We start from the raw sequence: 24,282 nt of genomic DNA, 5'->3' as shown, positions 1-24,282 counted from the left end.
AACAACTTTTTTCGAAAATCACAAAATGGTCTATAACGTCTCCAAATGCGATTTGAAGCTATTCTGTACACTTTGATGTTTTTGTGTGAAAAGTTTTTTCGAAAATCACAAAATGGTCTAAAACGTCTCCAAATGCGATTTGAAACTATTCTGTACACTTTGGTGTTTTTGTGTTAACAAGTTTTTTCGAAAATCACAAAATGGTCTAAAACGTCTCCAAATGCGATTTGAAGCTATTCTGTACACTTTGATGTTTTTATGTTAACAATTTTTTTCGAAAATCACCAAATGGTCTAAAACGTCTCCAAATGCGATTTGGAGCTATTCTAAGCACTTTGGTGTTTTTGTGTTAAAAAGTTTTTTCGAAAATCACAAAATGGTCTAAAACGTCTCCAAATGCGATATGAAGCTATTCTGTACACTTTGATGTTTTTATGTTAACAACTTTTTTCGAAAATCACAAAATGGTCTAAAACGTCTCCAAATGCGATTTGAAGCTATTCTAAGCACTTTGGTGTTTTTGTGTAACAAAGTTTTTTCGAAAATAACAAAATGGTCTAAAACGTCTCCAAATGCGATTTGAAGCTATTCTGAACACTTTGATGTTTTTATGTTAACAAGTTTTTTCGAAAATCACAAAATGGTCTAAAACGTCTCCAAATGCGATTTGAAGCTATTCTAAGCACTTTGGTGTTTTTATGTTAACAAGTTTTTTCGAAAATCACAAAATGGTCTAAAACGTCTCAAAATGCGATTTGAAGCTATTCTGTACACTTTGATGTTTTGTGTGAAAATTTTTTGTCGAAATGCTCAAAATGGTCTAAAACGTTTTTAAATACGATATTAAGCTATTTTGTGCTCTTTGATGTTTTTGTGTGAAAAGTTTTTTCGAAAATCACAAAATGGTCTAAAACGTCTCCAAATGCGATTTCAAGCTATTCTGAACACTTTGATGTTTTTATGTTAACAAGTTTTTTCGAAAATCACAAAATGGTCTAAAACGTCTCCAAATGCGATTTGAAGCTATTCTGTACACTTTGATGTTTTTATGTTAACAATATTTTTCGAAAATCACCAAATGGTCTAAAACGTCTCCAAATGCGATTTGGAGCTATTCTAAGCACTTTGGTGTTTTTGTGTTAAAAAGTTTTTTCGAAAATCACAAAATGGTCTAAAACGTCTCCAAATGCGATTTGAAGCTATTCTGTACACTTTGATGTTTTGTGTGAAAAATTTTTGTCGAAATGCTCAAAATGGTCTAAAACGTTTTGAAATACGATATTAAGCTATTTTGTGCTCTTTGATGTGTGAAAAGTTTGATGTGTGAAAAGTTTTTTCGAAAATCACAAAATGGTCTAAAACGTCTCCAAATGCGATTTGAAGCTATTCTGTACACTTTGATGTTTTTATGTGAACAAGTTTTTTCGAAAATCACAAAATGGTCTAAAACGTCTCCAAATGCGATTTGAAGCTATTCTAAACACTTTGGTGTTTTTATGTTAACAAGTTTTTTCGAAAATCACAAAATGGTCTAAAACGTCTCCAAATGCGATTTGAAGCTATTCTGTACACTTTGATGTTTTGTGTAAAAAATTTTTGTCGAAATGCTCAAAATGGTCTAAAACGTTTTTAAATACGATATTAAGCTATTTTGTGCTCTTTGATGTTTTTGTGTGAAAAGTTTTTTCGAAAATCACAAAATGGTCTAAAACGTCTCCAAATGCGATTTGAAGCTATTCTGTACACTTTGATGTTTTTATGTTAACAACTTTTTTCGAAAATCACAAAATGGTCTATAACGTCTCCAAATGCGATTTGAAGCTATTCTGTACACTTTGATGTTTTTATGTTAACAACTTTTTTCCAAAATCACAAAATGGTCTAAAACGTCTCCAAATACGATTTTAAGCTATTCTGTACACTTTGATGTTTTGTGTAAAAATTTTTTGTCGAAATGCTCAAAATGGTCTAAAACGTCTCCAAATGCGATTTGAAGCTATTCTAAGCACTTTGGTGTTTTTATGTCAACAAGTTTTTTCGAAAATAACAAAATGGTCTAAAACGTCTCCAAATGCGATTTGAAGCTATTCTAAGCACTTTTGTGTTTTTGTGTTAACAAGTTTTTTCGAAAATCACAAAATGGTCTAAAACGTCTCCAAATGCGATATGAAGCTATTCTGTACACTTTGATGTTTTTATGTTAACAACTTTTTTCGAAAATCACAAAATGGTCTAAAACGTCTCCAAATGCGATTTGAAGCTATTCTAAGCACTTTGGTGTTTTTATGTCAACAAGTTTTTTCGAAAATAACAAAATGGTCTAAAACGTCTCCAAATGCGATTTGAAGCTATTCTAAGCACTTTTGTGTTTTTGTGTTAAAAAGTTTTTTCGAAAATCTCAAAATGGTCTAAAACGTCTCCAAATGCGATTTGAAGCTATTCTAAGCACTTTGGTGTTTTTGTGTTAAAAAGTTTTTTCGAAAATCTCAAAATGGTCTAAAACGTCTCCAAATGCGAATTGAAGCTATTCTGTACACTTTTATGTTTTGTGTGAAAATTGTTTGTCGAAATGCTCAAAATGGTCTAAAACGTTTTTAAATACGATATTAAGCTATTTTGTGCTCTTTGATGTTTTTGTGTGAAAAGTTTTTTCGAAAATCACAAAATGGTCTAAAACGTCTCCAAATGCGATTTGAAGCTATTCTGTACACTTTGATGTTTTTATGTTAACAAGTTTTTTCGAAAATCACAAAATGGTCTAAAACGTCTCCAAATGCGATTTGAAGCTATTCTGTACACTTTGATGTTTTTGTGTGAAAAGTTTTTTCGAAAATCACAAAATGGTCTAAAACGTCTCCAAATGCGATTTGAAGCTATTCTGTACACTTTGGTGTTTTTGTGTTAACAAGTTTTTTCGAAAATCACAAAATGGTCTAAAACGTCTCCAAATGCGATATGAAGCTATTCTGTACACTTTGATGTTTTTATGTTAACAACTTTTTTCGAAAATCACAAAATGGTCTAAAACGTCTCCAAATGCGATTTGAAGCTATTCTAAGCACTTTGGTGTTTTTGTGTAACTAAGTTTTTTCGCAAATAACAAAATGGTCTAAAACGTCTCCAAATGCGATTTGAAGCTATTCTAAGCTATTTTGTGCTCTTTGATGTTTTTGTGTGAAAAGTTTTTTCGAAAATCACAAAATGGTCTAAAACGTCTCCAAATGCGATTTGAAGCTATTCTGTACACTTTGATGTTTTTATGTTAACAAGTTTTTTCGAAAATCACAAAATGGTCTAAAACGTCTCCAAATGCGATATGAAGCTATTCTGTACACTTTGATGTTTTTATGTTAACAACTTTTTTCGAAAATCACAAAATGGTCTAAAACGTCTCCAAATGCGATTTGAAGCTATTCTAAGCACTTTGGTGTTTTTGTGTAACTAAGTTTTTTCGAAAATAACAAAATGGTCTAAAACGTCTCCAAATGCGATTTGAAGCTATTCTGAACACTTTGATGTTTTTATGTTAACAAGTTTTTTCGAAAATCACAAAATGGTCTAAAACGTCTCCAAATGCGATTTGAAGCTATTCTAAGCACTTTGGTGTTTTTATGTTAACAAGTTTTTTCGAAAATCACAAAATGGTCTAAAACGTCTCAAAATGCGATTTGAAGCTATTCTGTACACTTTGATGTTTTTGTGTGAAAAGTTTTTTCGAAAATCACAAAATGGTCTAAAACGTCTCCAAATGCGATTTGAAGCTATTCTTAGCACTTTGGTGTTTTTTTTGTTAACAAGTTTTTTTGAAAATCACAAAATGGTCTAAAACGTCTCCAAATGCGATTTGAAGCTATTCTGTACACTTTGATGTTTTGTGTGAAAAATTTTTGTCGAAATGCTCAAAATTGTCTAAAACGTTTTTAAATACGATATTAAGCTATTTTGTGCTCTTTGATGTTTTTGTGTGAAAAGTTTTATCGAAATGCTCAAAATGGTCTAAAACGGTTTCTAATGCGATTTTAAGCACTTTTATGTTTTTGTGTAACCAAGTTCTTTCGAAAATCACAAATTGTCTAAAATGTCTCAAAATGCGATTTGAAGCTATTCTAAGCACTTTCGTGTTTTTATGTTAACAAGTTTTTTCCAAAATCACAAATTGGTCTAAAACGTCTCTAAATGCGATTTGAAGCTATTCTGTACACTTTGATGTTTTTATGTTAACAAGTTATTTCGAAAATCACAAAATGATCTAAAACGTCTCCAAATGCGATTTGAAGCTATTCTAAGCACTTTGGTGTTTTTATGTCAACAAGTTTTTTCGAAAATCACAAAATGGTCTAAAACGTCTCCAAATGCGATTTGAAGCTATTCTAAGCACTTTTGTGTTTTTGTGTTAACAAGTTTTTTCGAAAATCACAAAATGGTCTAAAACGTCTCCAAATGCGATATGAAGCTATTCTGTACACTTTGATGTTTTTATGTTAACAACTTTTTTCGAAAATCACAAAATGGTCTAAAACGTCTCCAAATGCGATTTGAAGCTATTCTAAGCACTTTGGTGTTTTTGTGTAACTAAGTTTTTTCGAAAATAACAAAATGGTCTAAAACGTCTCCAAATGCGATTTGAAGCTATTCTGAACACTTTGATGTTTTTATGTTAACAAGTTTTTTCGAAAATCACAAAATGGTCTAAAACGTCTCCAAATGCGATTTGAAGCTATTCTAAGCACTTTGGTGTTTTTATGTTAACAAGTTTTTTCGAAAATCACAAAATGGTCTAAAACGTCTCAAAATGCGATTTGAAGCTATTCTGTACACTTTGATGTTTTGTGTGAAAAATTTTTGTCGAAATGCTCAAAATGGTCTAAAACGTTTTTAAATACGATATTAAGCTATTTTGTGCTCTTTGATGTTTTTGTGTGAAAAGTTTTTTCGAAAATCACAAAATGGTCTAAAACGTCTCCAAATGCGATTTCAAGCTATTCTGAACACTTTGATGTTTTTATGTTAACAAGTTTTTTCGAAAATCACAAAATGGTCTAAAACGTCTCCAAATGCGATTTGAAGCTATTCTGTACACTTTGATGTTTTTATATTAACAAGTTTTTTCGAAAATCACCAAATGGTCTAAAACGTCTCCAAATGCGATTTGAAGCTATTCTAAGCACTTTGGTGTTTTTGTGTTAAAAAGTTTTTTCGAAAATCACAAAATGGTCTAAAACGTCTCCAAATGCGATTTGAAGCTATTCTAAGCACTTTGGTGTTTTTGTGTAACAAAGTTTTTTCGAAAATAACAAAATGGTCTAAAACGTCTCCAAATGCGATTTGAAGCTATTCTAAGCACTTTTGTGTTTTTGTGTTAAAAAGTTTTTTCGAAAATCTCAAAATGGTCTAAAACGTCTCCAAATGCGATTTGAAGCTATTCTAAGCACTTTGGTGTTTTTGTGTTAAAAAGTTTTTTCGAAAATCTCAAAATGGTCTAAAACGTCTCCAAATGCGAATTGAAGCTATTCTGTACACTTTTATGTTTTGTGTGAAAATTGTTTGTCGAAATGCTCAAAATGGTCTAAAACGTTTTTAAATACGATATTAAGCTATTTTGTGCTCTTTGATGTTTTTGTGTGAAAAGTTTTTTCGAAAATCACAAAATGGTCTAAAACGTCTCCAAATGCGATTTGAAGCTATTCTGTACACTTTGATGTTTTTATGTTAACAAGTTTTTTCGAAAATCACAAAATGGTCTAAAACGTCTCCAAATGCGATTTGAAGCTATTCTGTACACTTTGATGTTTTTGTGTGAAAAGTTTTTTCGAAAATCACAAAATGGTCTAAAACGTCTCCAAATGCGATTTGAAGCTATTCTGTACACTTTGGTGTTTTTGTGTTAACAAGTTTTTTCGAAAATCACAAAATGGTCTAAAACGTCTCCAAATGCGATATGAAGCTATTCTGTACACTTTGATGTTTTTATGTTAACAACTTTTTTCGAAAATCACAAAATGGTCTAAAACGTCTCCAAATGCGATTTGAAGCTATTCTAAGCTATTTTGTGCTCTTTGATGTTTTTGTGTGAAAAGTTTTTTCGAAAATCACAAAATGGTCTAAAACGTCTCCAAATGCGATTTGAAGCTATTCTGTACACTTTGATGTTTTTATGTTAACAAGTTTTTTCGAAAATCACAAAATGGTCTAAAACGTCTCCAAATGCGATATGAAGCTATTCTGTACACTTTGATGTTTTTATGTTAACAACTTTTTTCGAAAATCACAAAATGGTCTAAAACGTCTCCAAATGCGATTTGAAGCTATTCTAAGCACTTTGGTGTTTTTGTGTAACTAAGTTTTTTCGAAAATAACAAAATGGTCTAAAACGTCTCCAAATGCGATTTGAAGCTATTCTGAACACTTTGATGTTTTTATGTTAACAAGTTTTTTCGAAAATCACAAAATGGTCTAAAACGTCTCCAAATGCGATTTGAAGCTATTCTAAGCACTTTGGTGTTTTTATGTTAACAAGTTTTTTCGAAAATCACAAAATGGTCTAAAACGTCTCAAAATGCGATTTGAAGCTATTCTGTACACTTTGATGTTTTTGTGTGAAAAGTTTTTTCGAAAATCACAAAATGGTCTAAAACGTCTCCAAATGCGATTTGAAGCTATTCTTAGCACTTTGGTGTTTTTTTTGTTAACAAGTTTTTTTGAAAATCACAAAATGGTCTAAAACGTCTCCAAATGCGATTTGAAGCTATTCTGTACACTTTGATGTTTTGTGTGAAAAATTTTTGTCGAAATGCTCAAAATTGTCTAAAACGTTTTTAAATACGATATTAAGCTATTTTGTGCTCTTTGATGTTTTTGTGTGAAAAGTTTTATCGAAATGCTCAAAATGGTCTAAAACGGTTTCTAATGCGATTTTAAGCACTTTTATGTTTTTGTGTAACCAAGTTCTTTCGAAAATCACAAATTGTCTAAAATGTCTCAAAATGCGATTTGAAGCTATTCTAAGCACTTTCGTGTTTTTATGTTAACAAGTTTTTTCCAAAATCACAAATTGGTCTAAAACGTCTCTAAATGCGATTTGAAGCTATTCTGTACACTTTGATGTTTTTATGTTAACAAGTTATTTCGAAAATCACAAAATGATCTAAAACGTCTCCAAATGCGATTTGAAGCTATTCTAAGCACTTTGGTGTTTTTATGTCAACAAGTTTTTTCGAAAATCACAAAATGGTCTAAAACGTCTCCAAATGCGATTTGAAGCTATTCTAAGCACTTTTGTGTTTTTGTGTTAACAAGTTTTTTCGAAAATCACAAAATGGTCTAAAACGTCTCCAAATGCGATATGAAGCTATTCTGTACACTTTGATGTTTTTATGTTAACAACTTTTTTCGAAAATCACAAAATGGTCTAAAACGTCTCCAAATGCGATTTGAAGCTATTCTAAGCACTTTGGTGTTTTTGTGTAACTAAGTTTTTTCGAAAATAACAAAATGGTCTAAAACGTCTCCAAATGCGATTTGAAGCTATTCTGAACACTTTGATGTTTTTATGTTAACAAGTTTTTTCGAAAATCACAAAATGGTCTAAAACGTCTCCAAATGCGATTTGAAGCTATTCTAAGCACTTTGGTGTTTTTATGTTAACAAGTTTTTTCGAAAATCACAAAATGGTCTAAAACGTCTCAAAATGCGATTTGAAGCTATTCTGTACACTTTGATGTTTTGTGTGAAAAATTTTTGTCGAAATGCTCAAAATGGTCTAAAACGTTTTTAAATACGATATTAAGCTATTTTGTGCTCTTTGATGTTTTTGTGTGAAAAGTTTTTTCGAAAATCACAAAATGGTCTAAAACGTCTCCAAATGCGATTTCAAGCTATTCTGAACACTTTGATGTTTTTATGTTAACAAGTTTTTTCGAAAATCACAAAATGGTCTAAAACGTCTCCAAATGCGATTTGAAGCTATTCTGTACACTTTGATGTTTTTATATTAACAAGTTTTTTCGAAAATCACCAAATGGTCTAAAACGTCTCCAAATGCGATTTGAAGCTATTCTAAGCACTTTGGTGTTTTTGTGTTAAAAAGTTTTTTCGAAAATCACAAAATGGTCTAAAACGTCTCCAAATGCGATTTGAAGCTATTCTAAGCACTTTGGTGTTTTTGTGTAACAAAGTTTTTTCGAAAATAACAAAATGGTCTAAAACGTCTCCAAATGCGATTTGAAGCTATTCTGAACACTTTGATGTTTTTATGTTAACAAGTTTTTTCGAAAATCACAAAATGGTCTAAAACGTCTCCAAATGCGATTTCAAGCTATTCTAAGCACTTTGGTGTTTTTATGTTAACAAGTTTTTTCGAAAATCACAAAATGGTCTAAAACGTCTCCAATTGCGATTTGAAGCTATTCTGTACACTTTGATGTTTTTATGTTAACAATTTTTTTCGAAAATCACCAAATGGTCTAAAACGTCTCCAAATGCGATTTGGAGCTATTCTAAGCACTTTGGTGTTTTTGTGTTAAAAAGTTTTTTCGAAAATCACAAAATGGTCTAAAACGTCTCCAAATGCGATATGAAGCTATTCTGTACACTTTGATGTTTTTATGTTAACAACTTTTTTCGAAAATCACAAAATGGTCTAAAACGTCTCCAAATGCGATTTGAAGCTATTCTAAGCACTTTGGTGTTTTTGTGTAACAAAGTTTTTTCGAAAATAACAAAATGGTCTAAAACGTCTCCAAATGCGATTTGAAGCTATTCTGAACACTTTGATGTTTTTATGTTAACAAGTTTTTTCGAAAATCACAAAATGGTCTAAAACGTCTCCAAATGCGATTTGAAGCTATTCTAAGCACTTTGGTGTTTTTATGTTAACAAGTTTTTTCGAAAATCACAAAATGGTCTAAAACGTCTCAAAATGCGATTTGAAGCTATTCTGTACACTTTGATGTTTTGTGTGAAAAATTTTTGTCGAAATGCTCAAAATGGTCTAAAACGTTTTTAAATACGATATTAAGCTATTTTGTGCTCTTTGATGTTTTTGTGTGAAAAGTTTTTTCGAAAATCACAAAATGGTCTAAAACGTCTCCAAATGCGATTTGAAGCTATTCTAAGCACTTTGGTGTTTTTGTGTAACTAAGTTTTTTCGAAAATAACAAAATGGTCTAAAACGTCTCCAAATGCGATTTGAAGCTATTCTGAACACTTTGATGTTTTTATGTTAACAAGTTTTCTCGAAAATCACAAAATGGTCTAAAACGTCTCCAAATGCGATTTGAAGCTATTCTGAACACTTTGATGTTTTTATGTTAACAAGTTTTTTCGAAAATCACAAAATGGTCTAAAACGTCTCCAAATGCGATTTGAAGCTATTCTAAGCACTTTGGTGTTTTTATGTTAACAAGTTTTTTCGAAAATCACAAAATGGTCTAAAACGTCTCAAAATTCGATTTGAAGCTATTCTGTACACTTTGATGTTTTGTGTAAACAATTTTTGTCGAAATGCTCAAAATGGTCTAAAACGTTTTTAAATACGATATTAAGCTATTTTGTGCTCTTTGATGTTTTTGTGTTAAAAAGTTTTTTCGAAAATCACAAAATGGTCTAAAACGTCTCCAAATGCGATTTGAAGCTATTCTGTACACTTTGATGTTTTTATGTTAACAAGTTTTTTCGAAAATCACAAAATCGTCTAAAACGTCTCCAAATGCGATTTGAAGCTATTCTGTACACTTTGATGTTTTTGTGTGAAAAGTTTTTTCGAAAATCACAAAATGGTCTAAAACGTCTCCAAATGCGATTTGAAACTATTCTGTACACTTTGGTGTTTTTGTGTTAACATGTTTTTTCGAAAATCACAAAATGGTCTAAAACGTCTCCAAATGCGATATGAAGCTATTCTGTACACTTTGATGTTTTTATGTTAACAACTTTTTTCGAAAATCACAAAATGGTCTAAAACGTCTCCAAATGCGATTTGAAGCTATTCTGAACACTTTGATGTTTTTATGTTAACAAGTTTTTTCGAAAATCACAAAATGGTCTAAAACGTCTCCAAATGCGATTTGAAGCTATTCTAAGCACTTTGGTGTTTTTATGTTAACAAGTTTTTTCGAAAATCACAAAATGGTCTAAAACGTCTCCAAATGCGATTTGAAGCTATTCTAAGCACTTTGGTGTTTTTATGTTAACAAGTTTTTTCGAAAATCACAAAATGGTCTAAAACGTCTCCAAATGCGATTTGAAGCTATTCTGAACACTTTGATGTTTTGTGTGAAAAATTTTTGTCGAAATGCTCAAAATGGTCTAAAACGGTTTTAAATACGATATTAATCTATTTTGTGCTCTTTGATGTTTTTGTGTGAAAAGTTTTTTCGAAAATCACAAAATGGTCTAAAACGTCTCCAAATGCGATTTCAAGCTATTCTGAACACTTTGATGTTTTTATGTTAACAAGATTTTTCGAAAATCACAAAATGGTCTAAAACGTCTCCAAATGCGATTTGAAGCTATTCTGTACACTTTGATGTTTTGTGTGAAAAAATTTTGTCGAAATGCTCAAAATGGTCTAAAACGTTTTTAAATACGATATTAAGCTATTTTGTGCTCTTTGATGTTTTTGTGTGAAAAGTTTTTTCGAAAATCACAAAATGGTCTAAAACGTCTCCAAATGCGATTTGAAACTATTCTGTACACTTTGATGTTTTTATGTTAACAAGTTTTTTCGAAAATCACAAAATGGTCTAAAACGTCTCCAAATGCGATATGAAGCTATTCTGTACACTTTGATGTTTTTATGTTAACAACTTTTTTCGAAAATCACAAAATGGTCTAAAACGTCTCCAAATGCGATTTGAAGCTATTCTAAGCACTTTGGTGTTATTATGTTAACAAGTTTTTTCGAAAATCACAAAAATTAATGGTCTAAAACGTTTTTAAATACGATATTAAGCTATTTTGTGCTCTTTGATGTTTTTGTGTGAAAAGTTTTTTCGAAAATCACAAAATGGTCTAAAACGTCTCCAAATGCGATTTGAAGCTATTCTGTACACTTTGATGTTTTTATGTTAACAAGTTTTTTTGAAAATCACAAAATGGTCTAAAACGTCTCCAAATGCGATTTGAAGCTATTCTGTACACTTTGATGATTTTATGTTAACAAGTTTTTTCGAAAATCACAAAATGGTCTAAAACGTCTCCAAATGCGATTTGAAGCTATTCTAAGCACTTTGATGTTTTTATGTTAACAATTTTTTTCGAAAATCAGAAAATGGTCTAAAACGTCTCCAAATGCGATTTGAAGCTATTCTGTACACTTTGATGTTTTTATGTTAAATTAACAACTTTTTTCGAAAATCACAAAATCGTCTAAAATGTCTTCATATGCGATTTGAAGCTATTCTGTACACTTTGATGTTTTGTGTTAAAAATTTTTGTCGAAATGCTCAAAATGGTCTAAAACGTCTAGAAATGCGATTTGAAGCTATTCTAAGCACTTTGGTGTTTTTGTGTAACCAAATTTTTTCAAAAATCACAAAATATTCTAAAATGTCTCAATATGCAATTTGAAGCTATTCTAAGCACTTTGGTGTTTTTATGTTAGCAAGTTTTTTCGAAAATCACAAAATGGTCTAAATTGTCTCCAAATGCAATTTGAAGCTATTCTGTACACTTTGGTGTTTTTATGTTAACAAGTTTTTTCAAAAATCACAAAATGGTCTAAAACGTCTCCAAATGCGATTTGAAGCTATTCTGAACACTTTGATGTTTTTGTGTGAAAAGTTTTATCGAAATGCTCAAAATGGTCTAAAACGTCTCCAAATGCGATTTGAATCTATTCTTAGCACTTTGGTGTTTTTTTTGTTAACAAGTTTTTTTGAAAATCACAAAATGGTCTAAAACGTCTCCAAATGCGATTTGAATCTATTCTGTACACTTTGATGTTTTGTGTGAAAAATTTTTGTCGAAATGCTCAAAATTGTCTAAAACGTTTTTAAATACGATATTAAGCTATTTTGTGCTCTTTGATGTTTTTGTGTTAAAAGTTTTATCGAAATGCTCAAAATGGTCTAAAACGGTTTCTAATGCGATTTTAAGCACTTTTATGTTTTTGTGTAACCAAGTTCTTTCGAAAATCACAAATTGTCTAAAATGTCTCAAAATGCGATTTGAAGCTATTCTAAGCACTTTGGTGTTTTTATGTTAACAAGTTTTTTCCAAAATCACAAATTGGTCTAAAACGTCTCTAAATGCGATTTGAAGCTATTCTGTACACTTTGATGTTTTTATGTTAACAAGTTATTTCGAAAATCACAAAATGGTCTAAAACGTCTCCAAATGCGATTTGAAGCTATTCTAAGCACTTTGGTGTTTTTATGTCAACAAGTTTTTTCGAAAATCACAAAATGGTCTAAAACGTCTCCAAATGCGATTTGAAGCTATTCTAAGCACTTTTGTGTTTTTGTGTTAAAAAGTTTTTTCGAAAATCTCAAAATGGTCTAAAACGTCTCCAAATGCGATTTGAAGCTATTCTAAGCACTTTGGTGTTTTTGTGTTAAAAAGTTTTTTCGAAAATCTCAAAATGGTCTAAAACGTCTCCAAATGCGAATTGAAGCTATTCTGTACACTTTTATGTTTTGTGTGAAAATTTTTTGTCGAAATGCTCAAAATGGTCTAAAACGTTTTTAAATACGATATTAAGCTATTTTGTGCTCTTTGATGTTTTTGTGTGAAAAGTTTTTTCGAAAATCACAAAATGGTCTAAAACGTCTCCAAATGCGATTTGAAGCTATTCTGTTCACTTTGATGTTTTTATGTTAACAATTTTTTTCGAAAATCACAAAATGGTCTAAAACGTCTCCAAATGCGATTTGAAGCTATTCTGTACACTTTGATGTTTTTGTGTGAAAAGTTTTTTCGAAAATCACAAAATGGTCTAAAACGTCTCCAAATGCGATTTGAAGCTATTCTGTACACTTTGGTGTTTTTGTGTTAACAAGTTTTTTCGAAAATCACAAAATGGTCTAAAACGTCTCCAAATGCGATATGAAGCTATTCTGTACACTTTGATGTTTTTATGTTAACAACTTTTTTCGAAAATCACAAAATGGTCTAAAACGTCTCCAAATGCGATTTGAAGCTATTCTAAGCACTTTGGTGTTTTTGTGTAACTAAGTTTTTTCGCAAATAACAAAATGGTCTAAAACGTCTCCAAATGCGATTTGAAGCTATTCTAAGCTATTTTGTGCTCTTTGATGTTTTTGTGTGAAAAGTTTTTTCGAAAATCACAAAATGGTCTAAAACGTCTCCAAATGCGATTTGAAGCTATTCTGTACACTTTGATGTTTTTATGTTAACAACTTTTTTCGAAAATCACAAAATGGTCTATAACGTCTCCAAATGCGATTTGAAGCTATTCTGTACACTTTGATGTTTTTGTGTGAAAAGTTTTTTCGAAAATCACAAAATGGTCTAAAACGTCTCCAAATGCGATTTGAAACTTTTCTGTACACTTTGGTGTTTTTGTGTTAACAAGTTTTTTCGAAAATCACAAAATGGTCTAAAACGTCTCCAAATGCGATTTGAAGCTATTCTGAACACTTTGATGCTTTTATGTTAACAAGTTTTTTCGAAAATCACAAAATGGTCTAAAACGTCTCCAAATGCGATTTGAAGCTATTCTAAGCACTTTGGTGTTTTTATGTTAACAAGTTTTTTCGAAAATCACAAAATGGTCTTAAACGTCTCAAAATGCGATTTGAAGCTATTCTGTACACTTTGATGTTTTGTGTGAAAAATTTTTGTCGAAATGCTCAAAATGGTCTAAAACGTTTTTAAATACGATATTAAGCTATTTTGTGCTCTATGATGTTTTTGTGTGAAAAGTTTTTTCGAAAATCACAAAATGGTCTAAAACGTATCCAAATGCGATTTCAAGCTATTCTGAACACTTTGATGTTTTTATGTTAACAAGTTTTTTAGAAAATCACAAAATGGTCTAAAACGTCTCCAAATGCGATTTGAAGCTATTCTGTACACTTTGATGTTTTTATGTTAACAATTTTTTTCGAAAATCACCAAATGGTCTAAAACGTCTCCAAATGCGATTTGGAGCTATTCTAAGCACTTTGGTGTTTTTGTGTTAAAAAGTTTTTTCGAAAATCACAAAATGGTCTAAAACTTCTCCAAATGCGATATGAAGCTATTCTGTACACTTTGATGTTTTTATGTTAACAACTTTTTTCGAAAATCACAAAATGGTCTAAAACGTCTCCAAATGCGATTTGAAGCTATTCTGTACACTTTGATGTTTTTATGTTAACAATTTTTTTCGAAAATCACCAAATGGTCTAAAACGTCTACAAATGCGATTTGGAGCTATTCTAAGCACTTTGGTGTTTTTGTGTTAAAAAGTTTTTTCGAAAATCAGAAAATGGTCTAAAACGTCTCCAAATGCGATTTGAAGCTATTCTGTACACTTTGATGTTTTGTGTGAAAAATTTTTGTCGAAATGCTCAAAATGGTCTAAAACGTTTTTAAATACGATATTAAGCTATTTTGTGCTCTTTGATGTGTGAAAAGTGTTTTCGAAAATCACAAAATGGTCTAAAACGTCTCCAAATGCGATTTGAAGCTATTCTGTACACTTTGATGTTTTTATGTGAACAAGTTTTTTCGAAAATCACAAAATGGTCTAAAACGTCTCCAAATGCGATTTGAAGCTATTCTAAACACTTTGGTGTTTTTATGTTAACAAGTTTTTTCGAAAATCACAAAATGGTCTAAAACGTCTCCAAATGCGATTTGAAGCTATTCTGTACACTTTGATGTTTTGTGTAAAAAATTGTTGTCGAAATGCTCAAAATGGTCTAAAACGTTTTTAAATACGATATTAAGCTATTTTGTGCTCTTTGATGTTTTTGTGTGAAAAGTTTTTTCGAAAATCACAAAATGGTCTAAAACGTCTCCAAATGCGATTTGAAGCTATTCTGTACACTTTGATGTTTTTATGTTAACAAGTTTTTTCGAAAATCACAAAATGGTCTAAAACGTCTCCAAATGCGATTTGAAGCTATTCTGTACACTTTGATGTTTTTGTGTGAAAAGTTTTTTCGAAAATCACAAAATGGTCTAAAACGTCTCCAAATGCGATTTGAAACTATTCTGTACACTTTGGTGTTTTTGTGTTAACAAGTTTTTTCGAAAATCACAAAATGGTCTAAAACGTCTCCAAATGCGATATGAAGCTATTCTGTACACTTTGATGTTTTTATGTTAACAACTTTTTTCGAAAATCACAAAATGGTCTAAAACGTCTCCAAATGCGATTTGAAGCTATTCTAAGCACTTTGGTGTTTTTGTGTAACTAAGTTTTTTCGAAAATAACAAAATGGTCTAAAACGTCTCCAAATGCGATTTGAAGCTATTCTGAACACTTTGATGTTTTTATGTTAACAAGTTTTTTCGAAAATCACAAAATGGTCTAAAACGTCTCCAAATGCGATTTGAAGCTATTCTGTACACTTTGATGTTTTTATGTTAACAATTTTTTTCGAAAATCACCAAATGGTCTAAAACGTCTACAAATGCGATTTGGAGCTATTCTAAGCACTTTGGTGTTTTTGTGTTAAAAAGTTTTTTCGAAAATCACAAAATGGTCTAAAACGTCTCCAAATGCGATTTGAAGCTATTCTGTACACTTTGATGTTTTGTGTGAAAAATTTTTGTCGAAATGCTCAAAATGGTCTAAAACGTTTTTAAATACGATATTAAGCTATTTTGTGCTCTTTGATGTGTGAAAAGTGTTTTCGAAAATCACAAAATGGTCTAAAACGTCTCCAAATGCGATTTGAAGCTATTCTGTACACTTTGATGTTTTTATGTGAACAAGTTTTTTCGAAAATCACAAAATGGTCTAAAACGTCTCCAAATGCGATTTGAAGCTATTCTAAACACTTTGGTGTTTTTATGTTAACAAGTTTTTTCGAAAATCACAAAATGGTCTAAAACGTCTCCAAATGCGATTTGAAGCTATTCTGTACACTTTGATGTTTTGTGTAAAAAATTGTTGTCGAAATGCTCAAAATGGTCTAAAACGTTTTGAAATACGATATTAAGCTATTTTGTGCTCTTTGATGTTTTTGTGTGAAAAGTTTTTTCGAAAATCACAAAATGGTCTAAAACGTCTCCAAATGCGATTTGAAGCTATTCTGTACACTTTGATGTTTTTATGTTAACAAGTTTTTTCGAAAATCACAAAATGGTCTAAAACGTCTCCAAATGCGATTTGAAGCTATTCTGTACACTTTGATGTTTTTGTGTGAAAAGTTTTTTCGAAAATCACAAAATGGTCTAAAACGTCTCCAAATGCGATTTGAAACTATTCTGTACACTTTGGTGTTTTTGTGTTAAAAAGTTTTTTCGAAAATCACAAAATGGTCTAAAACGTCTCCAAATGCGATATGAAGCTATTCTGTACACTTTGATGTTTTTATGTTAACAACTTTTTTCGAAAATCACAAAATGGTCTAAAACGTCTCCAAATGCGATTTGAAGCTATTCTAAGCACTTTGGTGTTTTTGTGTAACAAAGTTTTTTCGAAAATAACAAAATGGTCTAAAACGTCTCCAAATGCGATTTGAAGCTATTCTGAACACTTTGATGTTTTTATGTTAACAAGTTTTTTCGAAAATCACAAAATGGTCTAAAACGTCTCCAAATGCGATTTGAAGCTATTCTAAGCACTTTGGTGTTTTTATGTTAACAAGTTTTTTCGAAAATCACAAAATGGTCTAAAACGTCTCAAAATGCGATTTGAAGCTATTCTGTACACTTTGATGTTTTGTGTGAAAAATTTTTGTCGAAATGCTCAAAATGGTCTAAAACGTTTTTAAATACGATATTAAGCTATTTTGTGCTCTTTGATGTTTTTGTGTTAAAAAGTTTTTTCGAAAATCACAAAATGGTCTAAAACGTCTCCAAATGCGATTTGAAGCTATTCTGTACACTTTGATGTTTTTATGTTAACAAGTTTTTTCGAAAATCACAAAATCGTCTAAAACGTCTCCAAATGCGATTTGAAGCTATTCTGTACACTTTGATGTTTTTGTGTGAAAAGTTTTTTCGAAAATCACAAAATGGTCTAAAACGTCTCCAAATGCGATTTGAAACTATTCTGTACACTTTGGTGTTTTTGTGTTAACATGTTTTTTCGAAAATCACAAAATGGTCTAAAACGTCTCCAAATGCGATATGAAGCTATTCTGTACACTTTGATGTTTTTATGTTAACAACTTTTTTCGAAAATCACAAAATGGTCTAAAACGTCTCCAAATGCGATTTGAAGCTATTCTGAACACTTTGATGTTTTTATGTTAACAAGTTTTTTCGAAAATCACAAAATGGTCTAAAACGTCTCCAAATGCGATTTGAAGCTATTCTAAGCACTTTGGTGTTTTTATGTTAACAAGTTTTTTCGAAAATCACAAAATGGTCTAAAACGTCTCCAAATGCGATTTGAAGCTATTCTAAGCACTTTGGTGTTTTTATGTTAACAAGTTTTTTCGAAAATCACAAAATGGTCTAAAACGTCTCCAAATGCGATTTGAAGCTATTCTGAACACTTTGATGTTTTGTGTGAAAAATTTTTGTCGAAATGCTCAAAATGGTCTAAAACGGTTTTAAATACGATATTAATCTATTTTGTGCTCTTTGATGTTTTTGTGTGAAAAGTTTTTTCGAAAATCACAAAATGGTCTAAAACGTCTCCAAATGCGATTTCAAGCTATTCTGAACACTTTGATGTTTTTATGTTAACAAGATTTTTCGAAAATCACAAAATGGTCTAAAACGTCTCCAAATGCGATTTGAAGCTATTCTGTACACTTTGATGTTTTGTGTGAAAAAATTTTGTCGAAATGCTCAAAATGGTCTAAAACGTTTTTAAATACGATATTAAGCTATTTTGTGCTCTTTGATGTTTTTGTGTGAAAAGTTTTTTCGAAAATCACAAAATGGTCTAAAACGTCTCCAAATGCGATTTGAAACTATTCTGTACACTTTGATGTTTTTATGTTAACAAGTTTTTTCGAAAATCACAAAATGGTCTAAAACGTCTCCAAATGCGATATGAAGCTATTCTGTACACTTTGATGTTTTTATGTTAACAACTTTTTTCGAAAATCACAAAATGGTCTAAAACGTCTCCAAATGCGATTTGAAGCTATTCTAAGCACTTTGGTGTTATTATGTTAACAAGTTTTTTCGAAAATCACAAAAATTAATGGTCTAAAACGTTTTTAAATACGATATTAAGCTATTTTGTGCTCTTTGATGTTTTTGTGTGAAAAGTTTTTTCGAAAATCACAAAATGGTCTAAAACGTCTCCAAATGCGATTTGAAGCTATTCTGTACACTTTGATGTTTTTATGTTAACAAGTTTTTTTGAAAATCACAAAATGGTCTAAAACGTCTCCAAATGCGATTTGAAGCTATTCTGTACACTTTGATGATTTTATGTTAACAAGTTTTTTCGAAAATCACAAAATGGTCTAAAACGTCTCCAAATGCGATTTGAAGCTATTCTAAGCACTTTGATGTTTTTATGTTAACAATTTTTTTCGAAAATCAGAAAATGGTCTAAAACGTCTCCAAATGCGATTTGAAGCTATTCTGTACACTTTGATGTTTTTATGTTAAATTAACAACTTTTTTCGAAAATCACAAAATCGTCTAAAATGTCTTCATATGCGATTTGAAGCTATTCTGTACACTTTGATGTTTTGTGTTAAAAATTTTTGTCGAAATGCTCAAAATGGTCTAAAACGTCTAGAAATGCGATTTGAAGCTATTCTAAGCACTTTGGTGTTTTTGTGTAACCAAATTTTTTCAAAAATCACAAAATATTCTAAAATGTCTCAATATGCAATTTGAAGCTATTCTAAGCACTTTGGTGTTTTTATGTTAGCAAGTTTTTTCGAAAATCACAAAATGGTCTAAATTGTCTCCAAATGCAATTTGAAGCTATTCTGTACACTTTGGTGTTTTTATGTTAACAAGTTTTTTCAAAAATCACAAAATGGTCTAAAACGTCTCCAAATGCGATTTGAAGCTATTCTGAACACTTTGATGTTTTTGTGTGAAAAGTTTTATCGAAATGCTCAAAATGGTCTAAAACGTCTCCAAATGCGATTTGAATCTATTCTTAGCACTTTGGTGTTTTTTTTGTTAACAAGTTTTTTTGAAAATCACAAAATGGTCTAAAACGTCTCCAAATGCGATTTGAATCTATTCTGTACACTTTGATGTTTTGTGTGAAAAATTTTTGTCGAAATGCTCAAAATTGTCTAAAACGTTTTTAAATACGATATTAAGCTATTTTGTGCTCTTTGATGTTTTTGTGTTAAAAGTTTTATCGAAATGCTCAAAATGGTCTAAAACGGTTTCTAATGCGATTTTAAGCACTTTTATGTTTTTGTGTAACCAAGTTCTTTCGAAAATCACAAATTGTCTAAAATGTCTCAAAATGCGATTTGAAGCTATTCTAAGCACTTTGGTGTTTTTATGTTAACAAGTTTTTTCCAAAATCACAAATTGGTCTAAAACGTCTCTAAATGCGATTTGAAGCTATTCTGTACACTTTGATGTTTTTATGTTAACAAGTTATTTCGAAAATCACAAAATGGTCTAAAACGTCTCCAAATGCGATTTGAAGCTATTCTAAGCACTTTGGTGTTTTTATGTCAACAAGTTTTTTCGAAAATCACAAAATGGTCTAAAACGTCTCCAAATGCGATTTGAAGCTATTCTAAGCACTTTTGTGTTTTTGTGTTAAAAAGTTTTTTCGAAAATCTCAAAATGGTCTAAAACGTCTCCAAATGCGATTTGAAGCTATTCTAAGCACTTTGGTGTTTTTGTGTTAAAAAGTTTTTTCGAAAATCTCAAAATGGTCTAAAACGTCTCCAAATGCGAATTGAAGCTATTCTGTACACTTTTATGTTTTGTGTGAAAATTTTTTGTCGAAATGCTCAAAATGGTCTAAAACGTTTTTAAATACGATATTAAGCTATTTTGTGCTCTTTGATGTTTTTGTGTGAAAAGTTTTTTCGAAAATCACAAAATGGTCTAAAACGTCTCCAAATGCGATTTGAAGCTATTCTGTTCACTTTGATGTTTTTATGTTAACAATTTTTTTCGAAAATCACAAAATGGTCTAAAACGTCTCCAAATGCGATTTGAAGCTATTCTGTACACTTTGATGTTTTTGTGTGAAAAGTTTTTTCGAAAATCACAAAATGGTCTAAAACGTCTCCAAATGCGATTTGAAGCTATTCTGTACACTTTGGTGTTTTTGTGTTAACAAGTTTTTTCGAAAATCACAAAATGGTCTAAAACGTCTCCAAATGCGATATGAAGCTATTCTGTACACTTTGATGTTTTTATGTTAACAACTTTTTTCGAAAATCACAAAATGGTCTAAAACGTCTCCAAATGCGATTTGAAGCTATTCTAAGCACTTTGGTGTTTTTGTGTAACTAAGTTTTTTCGCAAATAACAAAATGGTCTAAAACGTCTCCAAATGCGATTTGAAGCTATTCTAAGCTATTTTGTGCTCTTTGATGTTTTTGTGTGAAAAGTTTTTTCGAAAATCACAAAATGGTCTAAAACGTCTCCAAATGCGATTTGAAGCTATTCTGTACACTTTGATGTTTTTATGTTAACAACTTTTTTCGAAAATCACAAAATGGTCTATAACGTCTCCAAATGCGATTTGAAGCTATTCTGTACACTTTGATGTTTTTGTGTGAAAAGTTTTTTCGAAAATCACAAAATGGTCTAAAACGTCTCCAAATGCGATTTGAAACTTTTCTGTACACTTTGGTGTTTTTGTGTTAACAAGTTTTTTCGAAAATCACAAAATGGTCTAAAACGTCTCCAAATGCGATTTGAAGCTATTCTGAACACTTTGATGCTTTTATGTTAACAAGTTTTTTCGAAAATCACAAAATGGTCTAAAACGTCTCCAAATGCGATTTGAAGCTATTCTAAGCACTTTGGTGTTTTTATGTTAACAAGTTTTTTCGAAAATCACAAAATGGTCTTAAACGTCTCAAAATGCGATTTGAAGCTATTCTGTACACTTTGATGTTTTGTGTGAAAAATTTTTGTCGAAATGCTCAAAATGGTCTAAAACGTTTTTAAATACGATATTAAGCTATTTTGTGCTCTATGATGTTTTTGTGTGAAAAGTTTTTTCGAAAATCACAAAATGGTCTAAAACGTATCCAAATGCGATTTCAAGCTATTCTGAACACTTTGATGTTTTTATGTTAACAAGTTTTTTAGAAAATCACAAAATGGTCTAAAACGTCTCCAAATGCGATTTGAAGCTATTCTGTACACTTTGATGTTTTTATGTTAACAATTTTTTTCGAAAATCACCAAATGGTCTAAAACGTCTCCAAATGCGATTTGGAGCTATTCTAAGCACTTTGGTGTTTTTGTGTTAAAAAGTTTTTTCGAAAATCACAAAATGGTCTAAAACTTCTCCAAATGCGATATGAAGCTATTCTGTACACTTTGATGTTTTTATGTTAACAACTTTTTTCGAAAATCACAAAATGGTCTAAAACGTCTCCAAATGCGATTTGAAGCTATTCTGTACACTTTGATGTTTTTATGTTAAAAATTTTTTTCGAAAATCACCAAATGGTCTAAAACGTCTACAAATGCGATTTGGAGCTATTCTAAGCACTTTGGTGTTTTTGTGTTAAAAAGTTTTTTCGAAAATCAGAAAATGGTCTAAAACGTCTCCAAATGCGATTTGAAGCTATTCTGTACACTTTGATGTTTTGTGTGAAAAATTTTTGTCGAAATGCTCAAAATGGTCTAAAACGTTTTTAAATACGATATTAAGCTATTTTGTGCTCTTTGATGTGTGAAAAGTGTTTTCGAAAATCACAAAATGGTCTAAAACGTCTCCAAATGCGATTTGAAGCTATTCTGTACACTTTGATGTTTTTATGTGAACAAGTTTTTTCGAAAATCACAAAATGGTCTAAAACGTCTCCAAATGCGATTTGAAGCTATTCTAAACACTTTGGTGTTTTTATGTTAACAAGTTTTTTCGAAAATCACAAAATGGTCTAAAACGTCTCCAAATGCGATTTGAAGCTATTCTGTACACTTTGATGTTTTGTGTAAAAAATTGTTGTCGAAATGCTCAAAATGGTCTAAAACGTTTTTAAATACGATATTAAGCTATTTTGTGCTCTTTGATGTTTTTGTGTGAAAAGTTTTTTCGAAAATCACAAAATGGTCTAAAACGTCTCCAAATGCGATTTGAAGCTATTCTGTACACTTTGATGTTTTTATGTTAACAAGTTTTTTCGAAAATCACAAAATGGTCTAAAACGTCTCCAAATGCGATTTGAAGCTATTCTGTACACTTTGATGTTTTTGTGTGAAAAGTTTTTTCGAAAATCACAAAATGGTCTAAAACGTCTCCAAATGCGATTTGAAACTATTCTGTACACTTTGGTGTTTTTGTGTTAACAAGTTTTTTCGAAAATCACAAAATGGTCTAAAACGTCTCCAAATGCGATATGAAGCTATTCTGTACACTTTGATGTTTTTATGTTAACAACTTTTTTCGAAAATCACAAAATGGTCTAAAACGTCTCCAAATGCGATTTGAAGCTATTCTAAGCACTTTGGTGTTTTTGTGTAACTAAGTTTTTTCGAAAATAACAAAATGGTCTAAAACGTCTCCAAATGCGATTTGAAGCTATTCTGAACACTTTGATGTTTTTATGTTAACAAGTTTTTTCGAAAATCACAAAATGGTCTAAAACGTCTCCAAATGCGATTTGAAGCTATTCTGTACACTTTGATGTTTTTATGTTAACAATTTTTTTCGAAAATCACCAAATGGTCTAAAACGTCTACAAATGCGATTTGGAGCTATTCTAAGCACTTTGGTGTTTTTGTGTTAAAAAGTTTTTTCGAAAATCACAAAATGGTCTAAAACGTCTCCAAATGCGATTTGAAGCTATTCTGTACACTTTGATGTTTTGTGTGAAAAATTTTTGTCGAAATGCTCAAAATGGTCTAAAACGTTTTTAAATACGATATTAAGCTATTTTGTGCTCTTTGATGTGTGAAAAGTGTTTTCGAAAATCACAAAATGGTCTAAAACGTCTCCAAATGCGATTTGAAGCTATTCTGTACACTTTGATGTTTTTATGTGAACAAGTTTTTTCGAAAATCACAAAATGGTCTAAAACGTCTCCAAATGCGATTTGAAGCTATTCTAAACACTTTGGTGTTTTTATGTTAACAAGTTTTTTCGAAAATCACAAAATGGTCTAAAACGTCTCCAAATGCGATTTGAAGCTATTCTGTACACTTTGATGTTTTGTGTAAAAAATTGTTGTCGAAATGCTCAAAATGGTCTAAAACGTTTTGAAATACGATATTAAGCTATTTTGTGCTCTTTGATGTTTTTGTGTGAAAAGTTTTTTCGAAAATCACAAAATGGTCTAAAACGTCTCCAAATGCGATTTGAAGCTATTCTGTACACTTTGATGTTTTTATGTTAACAAGTTTTTTCGAAAATCACAAAATGGTCTAAAACGTCTCCAAATGCGATTTGAAGCTATTCTGTACACTTTGATGTTTTTGTGTGAAAAGTTTTTTCGAAAATCACAAAATGGTCTAAAACGTCTCCAAATGCGATTTGAAACTATTCTGTACACTTTGGTGTTTTTGTGTTAACAAGTTTTTTCGAAAATCACAAAATGGTCTAAAACGTCTCCAAATGCGATATGAAGCTATTCTGTACACTTTTATGTTTTTATGTTAACAACTTTTTTCGAAAATCACAAAATGGTCTAAAACGTCTCCAAATGCGATTTGAAGCTATTCTAAGCACTTTGGTGTTTTTGTGTAACTAAGTTTTTTCGAAAATAACAAAATGGTCTAAAACGTCTCCAAATGCGATTTGAAGCTATTCTGAACACTTTGATGTTTTTATGTTAACAAGTTTTTTCGAAAATCACAAAATGGTCTAAAACGTCTCCAAATGCGATTTGAAGCTATTCTAAGCACTTTGGTGTTTTTATGTTAACAAGTTTTTTCGAAAATCACAAAATGGTCTAAAACGTCTCAAAATGCGATTTGAAGCTATTCTGTACACTTTGATGTTTTGTGTGAAAAATTTTTGTCGAAATGCTCAAAATGGTCTAAAACGTTTTTAAATACGATATTAAGCTATTTTGTGCTCTT

This window comes from Antedon bifida, chromosome 4 (assembly GCF_963402885.1).
Source record: "Antedon bifida chromosome 4, ecAntBifi1.1, whole genome shotgun sequence".
NCBI classification, from domain to species: Eukaryota; Metazoa; Echinodermata; class Crinoidea; order Comatulida; family Antedonidae; genus Antedon; species Antedon bifida.
This window is presented reverse-complemented; position numbering follows the sequence as displayed.